The sequence below is a fragment of the Artibeus jamaicensis genome, unplaced genomic scaffold, assembly GCF_021234435.1.
Source record: "Artibeus jamaicensis isolate MK-2021 breed Jamaican fruit bat unplaced genomic scaffold, CSHL_Jam_final scaffold_1964, whole genome shotgun sequence".
Taxonomy (NCBI): Eukaryota; Metazoa; Chordata; class Mammalia; order Chiroptera; family Phyllostomidae; genus Artibeus; species Artibeus jamaicensis.
Window position 1 is genome coordinate 9,062,882 of NW_026522030.1, and position 10,837 is coordinate 9,073,718.

General features: G+C 38.7%; 1 pseudogene; it reads left to right on the forward strand.

Annotated features, from left to right (window-relative positions):
* Positions 1-973: 973 nt before the first annotated feature.
* LOC119054784 (transcription initiation factor TFIID subunit 9-like) lies at positions 974-1,741 on the forward strand (annotated as a pseudogene).
* The last annotated feature ends 9,096 nt before the right edge of the window (positions 1,742-10,837 follow it).

Genomic DNA, 10,837 nt, shown 5'->3' on the forward strand with positions numbered 1-10,837 from the left:
CAATCTGAGTAAGTTATAGCTTTACAATTCTGAGTTTCCATTTAAAAATTTAATTAATGTTTTTTAAAGAAGTTGTATAATTTTCTCTCTTCAGATTTTGACTGTTTTTCATCTGAACTAACCCTATGTCTTTTATGTATATAAAGTGTTATCTGTTTAAATTTAATGATAAATTTAGTTTATAATGATATACATATGGTTGATATGAAGTTGCTATAACCATAGTATCACCACTGGACAGAGATATTAAAAATGAAAAAATGCAGATTATTTCATTATAACCACAGATGCAAAACTTCTAAAAAATTTAACTAATCAAATTAGAGACTGTATAAAACCTTGAATTTATTATGACCAAGATAGAGTCATTCCAGGAATGCTGGGTTGGTCTAATGATTCTAATATGAGAAAGTTTATTTACTTTAATTCACCATGTTGACCCATAGAGAGAGGAAAAAAGAATGATCATCTTGATAGTACAGAAAAAATAATTTTTATAAAATTGATCATACATTCATGATTTGCAAACTAATAATAGAAGAAAACTACATTCATCTAAAAAACAAGTTAGCTTCTAAAAGCATAAGGCAAACATTATCCTTCATGATTAACAGAAAATATCTCCTTTAAGATTAAGAAGATTTCATCCATTTCCATGCCTGGAACCCTTGAAAGTGCGTTGTAGTAGGCTGGGTAACCAAGGGCTGGTGACTGGAAAGCAGAGATGGGTCAAGAACACAGCACAGGGCCCCTGGAGCCAAAGGTGCCTGCCACCGCCTGATTCCCTCCACCATGTCATCTGGCCCCTTCTGGTTGTGTTTAGAGCCCTTGTGCCAAGGTTTCCAGAGCCATCACAGTACACCAGGGGTTGGCAAAACAGCACTAGGCAAAGAACTTGCATAAAGATCAGGACCGAAATACATTAATGATTTATAAACGTGATTTAGCTCGGGAGGTCTGATCACTGGATATCATGGCGTCTGGCAAATTGGCTTCTCCCAAGAGCATGACAAAAGATGCACAGACGATGCCACAAACCCTGAAGGATATGGGGACTACGGAATATGAACCAAGAGTTATAAATCAGATGTTGGAGTTTGCCTTCTGATACGTGAGCACAATTCTAGATGATGCGGAAATTTATTCAAGGCATGCCAAAAAAGCCAAAGTTGATACAGATGATGTGCGATTGGCAATCCAGTGCTGTGCTGACCAGTCTTTCACCTCTCCTCCCCCAAGAGATTTTTTAGTACATATTGCAAGGCAAAGAAATCAAACCCCTTTGCCATTGATCAAGCCATATTGAGGCCCTAGATTGCCACCTGATAGATAAAGCTTGACTGTTCCAAACTATAGACTTAAGTCTTTATAAAAAAAAAGGCAGCTACTTCTGCAGGGAGAATAACAGTTCTGTGATTAAGTGTCAGTTACTAGCAGACCAAGTGCCCCATACCTGGCACACCAACCCCACAAACCATGTCAGTTTTCACTAAAGTAGGGGCTCCGATGTCCCTCCCAGGGCACGGGTTTACCGTACCGATGCCCACTTTGCAGTCTCCAGCTGTAAAAGCATCAATTCCTGCAACATCAGCAGTTCAGAATGTTCTGATTAATCCATCATTAATTGGGCCCCCAAAACATTCTTATTACCACTAATATGGTATCATCACAAAATACTGCCAGTGAATCATCAAATGCATTAAAACTAAAACATGAAGATGGTGACTATGATAGTTTGTAACCCAGATTTGATGCACGTAACATGTATACCTGATCTTGAACCCACTCTACTAAGATTCAACAGGCATGCTGGGTGTTTTCAAGTTGCATTTTAAAAAACTTAAATAGTATTTAATGAGTAAATACAGTTACTATAGTTTTTAATTGAGATAATGTATTTTCTTTAATAGAATTCCTAATGGTTTTTCATCAGCTTTTAAGTCTAAGAAATAAAGTTGCTATTCATAAAAAAAAAAAAGATTAAGAAGATTTCAAGGATGACCTCTTTATAACATTGAAATGGAAATCTTTGCCACATCAATTTGGCAAAGAAAAGAGAAAAATAGAAGCATAATGTTTTGAAGAGAAGAACCAATATTTATTGACATTCAAATGAATTTACAGATAGAGTAAAATTACCAAATGAATTAGTAAATTTGCATGGTGCAAAAATCAATATATACAAATCAATTCTCTTGCTATATACCAGCAACCAATAGTTAATGTAACTGTAGAAACACATATCATTTAAAATAGCATAAAACTATAAATTAGCTAGGTATAAATATAATAAATTTTTGCCAACTTTTAAGGAAAATTAGACTATTTTATTAAAATGCCATTAAAATCTATATAATGTTCATGGATTGAAAGTCTCAAAATTGTAAAATTGCAATATTCTATCAATTGATTTATAAATTTTATGTAATTTAAATCAAAATATCAACTTGTTTATTTGGGAGAAACTTGCTAATCTTGGTATAAAACATGTATAGAAAAGCAAACATTAATAAGCACTTTCATAAGCTTGTAGTAGAGTAGTTGGATATCTACAAATGTAGAAAAAAATAATTTTTGTTTTTATAAAACACATTTTATTACTGTAATTCTAGCAATATAAAGTACTAAGCAAACAACTAAAAATAAAAGGCCCCATCAAAGGACATCAGTATCAGTATCAGTAACACACATTATGTGATAATCATTCCACAGTATTCTTTGTGCATATATACAGAAAGGAAAGATACATAGAAAAGAATTAAAATTGTCTTAGTCATTTAGTGTATATAACAAACCACCCCAAACCTTAGTGGTTTATAACAACAAAAAGCAGTTATACTGACTCATACTTCTCCAACTGAAGAGGGCTTGGTGGGATGGCTGTCTCCATTCAACACGTTGGGTGACGTTGTTCATGTAGTTGCATCCCGCTGGGAATTTGGGGGATTGGAACATCTAAGATCACTTCCACATTAGGAACCTCTGCTAGGATGGCCGGCATGGCTGGTTTAGCTCAGGGCCTACAGGCTGGGTTTCTCTTTTGCTTATTTTATTTATTTATTTATTTTTAGATTCCATGAATCCAAAGGATTAAGCAGAGGGTACAAGTCTTTTAGGATGTGGGGGTGTAAGACCCAGAACATCACTTCCGTGCATTCTGTTGGTCAGAACAAGTCACGAGGCCAGCTCAGACTCAAGGAGAAAGGAAATAGACTACCCTTCGTAATGTGCAGAGAGACATGTGCCTACAGAGTTGAGAGACATTTTTGAGCCTGTTAGGAAATGATCTGCCACTATGATACTAATATAAATGCTGTTTCTCATAGTTTATTGGCTGCAAGCTGGTTTTGCATGGTTCTTTGAACAACTTCACTCAACAATTATTATTGAACATTGTTCCAGGGACTGTTTTAACCACTGCAAGAACAATGAACCAAGTTGACAAAATGTATGGTCCTCCTGGAGTCTACACTGGAATGATTCAGGCAATTATTCAAGTCATATGTTATTTTATATCAAAAATCAGTAAAATTAGGCTAAAGAGAGAAAGTTTGGTTAATTTAAATAAAAGAATAAGAATAAGAATAAGTTATAGCTGTTGACTTTACTCAGTATTTCACCTGAGCTCATATAGAAAAGAAGAAAAGTTGCCAGAAATATAAATCTTGACATTCCATTCAGATACACTTAGCAAATGCCTACTTTATCCAGAGGCCCTTGCTGGCCTGCTGGAATGGGAGACTATTTTGGAAGCATTTGATGAGGTTGAATTTAATAAGGATTCATTGGATATATGTGAGGGGTGCCAAAGGAGATACAAAAGATTAAAAGCATGGGATTCATACCCTTGTTACTCATAACTATAATATCAAAGAGGTAAGGTAAGTGCCATAAGTTGATTTCAATGACGTGCTGGAGGGGTTAATAGCCAGTGTCTCAGTCATCTGTGGGGATCATTGAGTGCTCATGAAGGGAGATAGCGTTTGAGCTGGTTGCTGGAGACTGACTGCATGTTCATTTGGAAGGGTGTCAGCAGGCTCGCTGAATGACAGAGCAGCTGGCTGTGCCGTTACCACCGCTCAGGTGGTAGGTGCATATTTCCCCCTGTTTCCAGATGATGCAAGCTGGTGTAGGCATTAATGGTACCTCAGTGATTTCCATTTTCTACTTGAATTCCCTGTTTAAACGACCTGTTTACATTACTCCTCTGGGCAACACCTATGCCTAGAGATGCCTGCTAGTTGAAAATGAACAAACAGCAGCCAGGTATTTCTTATCTCTAATGGATGTTCTGCAAAGCCCTTAGCTCTAGCATTTTTCGTGCAATGAATTTTTTAAAAAGTGAGTAAAAGGAATAGAAAACGATGGGCACACACATCTAGGTGCCTTGTGCAAACATCATGTTATTCTTCTGTCAAGGTGACTCTAAGCATAGGATATGCAGTTCGGATGCGCTGACACAGAACTGTGTGGGCCTCCTCACTTACTTGGTCTCTGTGAAAAACGGACTTATGTGTGAGGTTACGCTCGTTAACCTGTGCTATACTGATATTCTTAAAGTATTATTTTCATCTGGGTAGTCCTCTACGCAAAAGGCTAACATGAGTTTGAACTGCCTACTTAGCCATGTCTTCTCTTTTAGTGTCCTGTGTTCTCAGAGTAATGTCTACTGGATCACAAACATCTTTCTCGTTTTCCACTACCCTCCAACAAATATTAATTAATCAATTCATTCATTCATTCATTCAACAAACAAACATTTATTAAGCAAATATATATACTGCCCATTACTCTATGGATTTGGGATACTTTTAACAAGGAAGCAGAGTCCATACTTGATTAGAGCTTACGGTCTAGCAGGTGACACAAAATAAACCCATTTTGTAAACAAGGAAATTATATAATACGTTACAAGGTGGTGAGTATTTGGAAACAACAGAATAGGGCAGAGGTTTGGGGAGGAGTGTGCGAGTTACAACTGGAAGCAGATTGGAAGTGAGTTAGCCTCTGGTCATCTGGGTGCAAGACCCTTCACGGCAGAGGCCGCCAGCAGAGCTCAGGCCCTAGGGCCCTAAAGGAGTTTGCGCAGAAATCTCCAGGGGCAGCCCAACAGGCTGGTGTGATTGGAGCCCCGTGAGCAGGGGGAGAGAGTGGGAGAGAGGTGAGAGGCTGCGGGTCCAGACTGCATGGGGACCTGCAGGACTTCGGGACTGGCTCTCGGGGAAGCGGGGAGCCCCTGGAGGCTCTTCAGGAGAGAAGTGACCCTCTCCCTTTCTATGCGTCTTGTCATATATTTTACTTCTACAAATGTCACTGGTTTTGCTTTAAACTTCAGGTGACTTCTTTTTTGGGGGGGTAACTTTTGGATTAATGTTTGCACCATGTATCTTTTTCCAGTCTTTTACTTTTGACATACCTGTGCTCTTATATGTATCTGTAGCGAGTTTCTTACAGACAACATATTAGTGGCTCAACTTTTTTTTTTTTAATCTACAATGCCAATCTTGGTCTTTTAATTGGTATATTTAGATTTTAAGGTAATTATTATGTTAGGGCTTAAGTATGCATTTTTATTTGTTTTCTATTTGTTTCCTTTAGTTCTCATCCCTCTGTTTCTCTCTTTTTAAAGATTTTATTTATTTATTTTTAGAGAGAGGGGAAGCGAGGGAGAACAAGAGGGAGAAAAGCATCAGTGTGTGGTTGCCTCTCATGTGTGCCCCCTACTGGGGACCTGGCTCACAACCCAGGCACGTGTCCTAACAGGGAATCAAACCGTTGGCAGGCCAGCACTCGATCCACGGAGCCACACCAGCCAGGGCTGTTTCTCTTTTTTGGTCACCATCCTGTGGGTTACTGGAACATTTTTTAGGATTTCATCTTGATTTATTTCTTATCAAAGTTTTGTGTGTATCACTCATGGTTCTTTACCTCTAAATCCTTAAGTAGATATCCCCAAAATGAGAACAATTATCCAAATCAGAAAATTTAACACTGATACAATGCTTTTATCTAATCCATACTCCACATTCAAATTTTGTTGATGGTTCTGATTATGTCTTTAATGGCTGGTCTCTTTAGTCTCCTTTAACGTAAAGCAATTTTTAACTTTTTCCTTATGTTTCTTGACCTTTTCTTTTTTTAAAGTCAAGGCAATTATTTTTTAGAATGTCCTTCAATTTGGGCTCGTCTGATGTTTCTTAAGGAAATATTCACACTACTAATTTATAACAGAGCAAGTTTGGAAACAATCTAAAGCCGATATTGTAGGGGTTTGTTTAAATAAATTTAGATATACTCATACTATGAGATATTACGTAGTCATCAAAATGATGGTATAGACATTTAAATGCTAACATAAAGGTTGTTTTGAATATATTAAGACCAAATGGCGAGGCACAAAGCAGTCTGCAAAAATGACACATTTTTTGTAAGCAAATAAGTGAATATTTATTTACATGGATAAAATTGCCCAGAAAATAATCGAGAAGAAAATACACCAAATTCCTATTTCTAGGTGTCATTATCTCTAGGTGAGAGCCCAGAGGTTGGTTTTACTGCTTTTTCTTTTCAAGTTTTTCTCTTGTTCTTCTACAAGGAAGACCTATTATCCAAACAATTTTAAAAAGGAGGAAATTTTCCTGCAAACTTTTCAACTTTTAAATAGCAGTGCCCTGATTTTTCCAGGAAAATAAAAAAAAGAGATAGATGAAGAGGCATTAGGATGTAATGGAAAAATACACTGAACTTCGATCAAGGCCAACAATGACCATTTGCTATTTATAAGATCTCAGTCAGGAGTGTGATGATTGTTGAGCCTCAGTTTTCTCATCTTTAAAATGGGTGTTGCAGTGTGACTTTTCTGTCTGCTTCACAGAGTTGTTTGAGAGTCAAGTGGAATAATTTATGCTGTTTCTCTTCATAACCTTTAAAAACCAATACCAATATAAGACATTCTTATCTAATTTTATGAAAAATATTTTGTTGCATAGAAGAGATGAATGTTTCCTAAAATTATTTACAGTAAAAAAACCTCCAAATACCAGGCATTGAACGTCATCCTTGAAAGTTTCCAGAGTTACTAATGTTTTCTCCTAGTGGAATAGACAAAGCAGTAGGAGGAATTAAATCAACCAACATTTATAGCTTAAACGTGTCCTCAGCTCACATAATTTGTTTTTCCATTTCTACCTCAATCTTTTTCATTTTTTATATGATCAGTTATTTTGCAGCTTTGAAAGAATGTGGAAAGTTCTTTTTTCCTCTTCAGAAATTTCTGACATGCCACATCAGAGGAAATAGAAATAAGAAAAAGCTATTAATGAACATGCGGTCACACCCAGATGCTTCTGGGGTCTCAGTGTTTCTGATAGTAGTACAAGCCATTGCTGGAATGAGATGCTCTGTCATCTCCCACTGCTACCAGGACTGCGGGCCAGTGGAAGTAGCAGGGTCCAGGAGAGGCAGCAGCTGCGGCTGAGTGAGGTGATCTGGAAGGCGGTGCCTTGGCTACGGCAGGCAGACTTCTGGAGCCATCTGTGAATTTTGCTGGAAACCCAGAGAGCTGAGGAAAGGGAGGTGGGAGGGAGCCGGAATGAGGCTCCAGCAGCTGAAGTCTTATCAGGCCACAGACACAGAACATTGGTTTGGTTGTGCTTATTCATCTAGACCCAGTGAACGGTCCTGTCTTAGGCTGGTTCTGCCATGCCACACAATCATGGGTGTTGTCACTGTGAATGTTAAACAGATATTCAAGAAACAGTGCTTGTTCACACGTGGAGTCTGGAGATCAAGCTCTCCCCTTGTATCTTGTATATGGACATTCATTATGTTACACAAAGTTCGTTGGAAAAAATCTCCTAGTAGCAATGCAGAAGAATTGTAAGCTCACAGTACACCGAATCAGGGAGTTATTGAGTTACTGAGGTACATGGTTCAGCTGGTTTTTTTTAATGATGCCTAAAATGTATCCCAAAAGCAATCTAAACAGTTTAGATATCAAAAACCAGGTTGTGAAGCAATATAGTATAAAGACTAATTTCCAACTACTCTTCAATGCTTTTTTAAAAGATATTTTTTCTTGTAAATTTAATGATAAAGAAGGAAATAGATAATCAAATAAAGCAATTAGGTGTATTTATCAAAAACATGGCAAACTTACCTTCATCAGATTGCAAGAGCGTTTCAATGCTGATTGCCTTTTATTACTTGGGCCCCCGACGTCTGTCCCAGCCCTAGGACTCTGTAGTGATGCTGAGGGCTTCTGTGGCGGGTGGGGCGGGCACTTCCTCAGCACACAAGGCCGGGAGATGAGTCGGCCCAGTTCACATACGCTCTGAGCCTTTTTACTTTTCACGTCTATTTTCTTTTGTTGGGTAATTCTTCAGATTATTCTGACACCATGAGATAACTTCTGATGGAACTAAATGCCAATAGTTTAAATCGACATAGTCATTGCACCTTGTATAAAAGTGATATAAAGCCATCAATTAAATGGCAGTATCAGTGCCATGCCCAGGTCACTGATGACTGGGGTTACAAAAGAAGCATTACGACATTTTAAAGGCACGTGATGAGAAACCCAAAGGAGCATCTTTATACTTTTTTCCATCGCCACAAAAGATGATCGGTGGGTTAGAAAGAACAGTGTAACCTGTGGGAAAATGCTGTTCACAGGGTCCGTTCAGGATGGAGACACAGGGAGCCCCAGCATCGCACAGCCCGACCCTGCGCTGCACAGTGAATTTTGGAGGGAAGCACAGTCTTCCATAAACACCATATAAACTGCATAAGAATTAGCAATATCTTCCATGAAGTGATATAAAGTAAATATCCCAGTATAAACAAGCGGGACAAAGTCCAAAGTGGGATGTAGCACTTACCAAGAAGAAAAGGAACAGTTAGTTAGACACACTGGCTAAGATCATTTGAAAGAACAGTTGCTTGGCAACTGAGCTTACCTTAGAGACTCACTTGTAATTAACAGAATGCAGCAGAAGTGATGTCAAGGTCAGAAAAGGCCATGTGGCTTTCATGTTTATTTCTCAGGATAAAGGAGACACGATCTGTCACTGGATAGAAGAAGCTGTGTAAGAAGTTTGACAAGCCTAAGAGGACCGTGCCAGAGAGAGAGAGTATAATCAGATGAGCTCCCAGCAGAAGGCGGGCAGCACTTGCCAGCAACGTGACTGAGATGTTCAGCCTGGCAAGCCATCAGGTGCCGCTGCAGCCTTGGGGGGAGATTTGAAAGCAACTGCATGATGGACCCATGTGAGAACTACTTAGGTAAGCCTTTCCCAAATTTCTGACCCTCAAAATTGTGAGCAAAATCAAACAATCGTAGTTCATGTGACTAAATTGTGGGATAATTTTTATACAGCAAGAGTGACTGAAAAAAATCATGTGGCCTCATACATTTGAACAAAAAGTAAAAGCGAAGTTTCAAGTGTCATTATTCAGCTATGAGAATCCCAGAGCAGGCACTCCCTTGCCAGCATCCATTGCTCCCTGTCACCCATCACTCCCCCACCTGTGTTCTCCCTTGGCTGTGCCTTAGGGCTCTGCATCAGCCCCAAATCTCAGCAAGCCAGTGCGGTTCAGGTATTTTCTATACTTGGTCATTATTCGAGTAGTTTCCACTAGACTCCTCAGACTATAAAGTCTGCGTGAGGAATTATTGTTGAAAACTAGCAGGAGGGAAGAACATATGTTTGCTCAAAGCCACTGATTGGATTTTGAATCATTCTGATTCTCTCTGACATTCCAAAAATAAGATGCCTATTTTGCTAGATTCTTTGCGGCTGAGTAACAGACTCCAAATCATGGTGCAACAGACTTTTTTCAGCTGTCCACATGGGCTCGACTTTCTCCTTTCCTCCTCCCTTTTTGAGTTTCCTTAGACTTACCTTCCTTAGGTTACCATGGAAGCAAGAGGAGAGTGTAAGAAGTAAGATTTTTCTCGACAAATGTATAAGCGCTTTTGCCTCCTCCATTATCACTCTGGCCAAAATTTAAGGAATCTAGTGCATATTTAGTGAAAATTTATGGACTAATACTAGAGAACTTTCACAATTCAATAGCTACTTGAAGAGAGCCACTGCGCTTCCCCTCTCCCTCCCTCCCTCCCTCCCTCCCTCCCTCCCTTCCTTCCTCCTCCTTTCTCTCTCTTTTCATTATTTCTTTCTTGATACAAAAAACCCCATTCCTGGTATTTCCTGCCTCCCAACCCTGTTTTTTTTTTTTTGCCCTAGAAATAAAGGCAATTAAAAAAATTCATTTATTCATTCAACGAACACTCACTGAGCATCCACCGTGTGTGTGCTTCATGCTGCTTTAGCTACGGGAATGCATGAGTGGATAACACGGAGTCCTGGCCTCCTGGAGACTGCGAGAATTAGTCGGCATACAGTGCTCTGCAGAAGAATAAAGTGGAGTGAGCAGGACAGGTGCAGGTATGGAACAGAAGCTCTCTGTGGGTGTACCAGAGTCTTTTTTGATGAAGTAACACTTGAGCCGAGATCTGAAGGCAATTCTGTGGATAGAATAATGCCCCCTCCAAAGATTTCCACGTCTGAATCCCTGAAACCTGTGTATGGGTTCACTCCCATGTAAAAGGAACTTTGCGGATGTGAGTGAGTTAATGATCTTGAGATAATCTTTCCCTTGCGATGCATGCATTTTTTCATAGGGCCCACTTACATTTTTCTTTTTCTGTTTTTTTAAAATTGAAATAAAAAATTTTTAAATGAAAAACTTTGAAATATTTAAAAATTTAAAAGATTGAATTCAAAAAAATAATAAAATCAATTTAGTATATTTTTAAGTTCATTGTCCCTTCAGC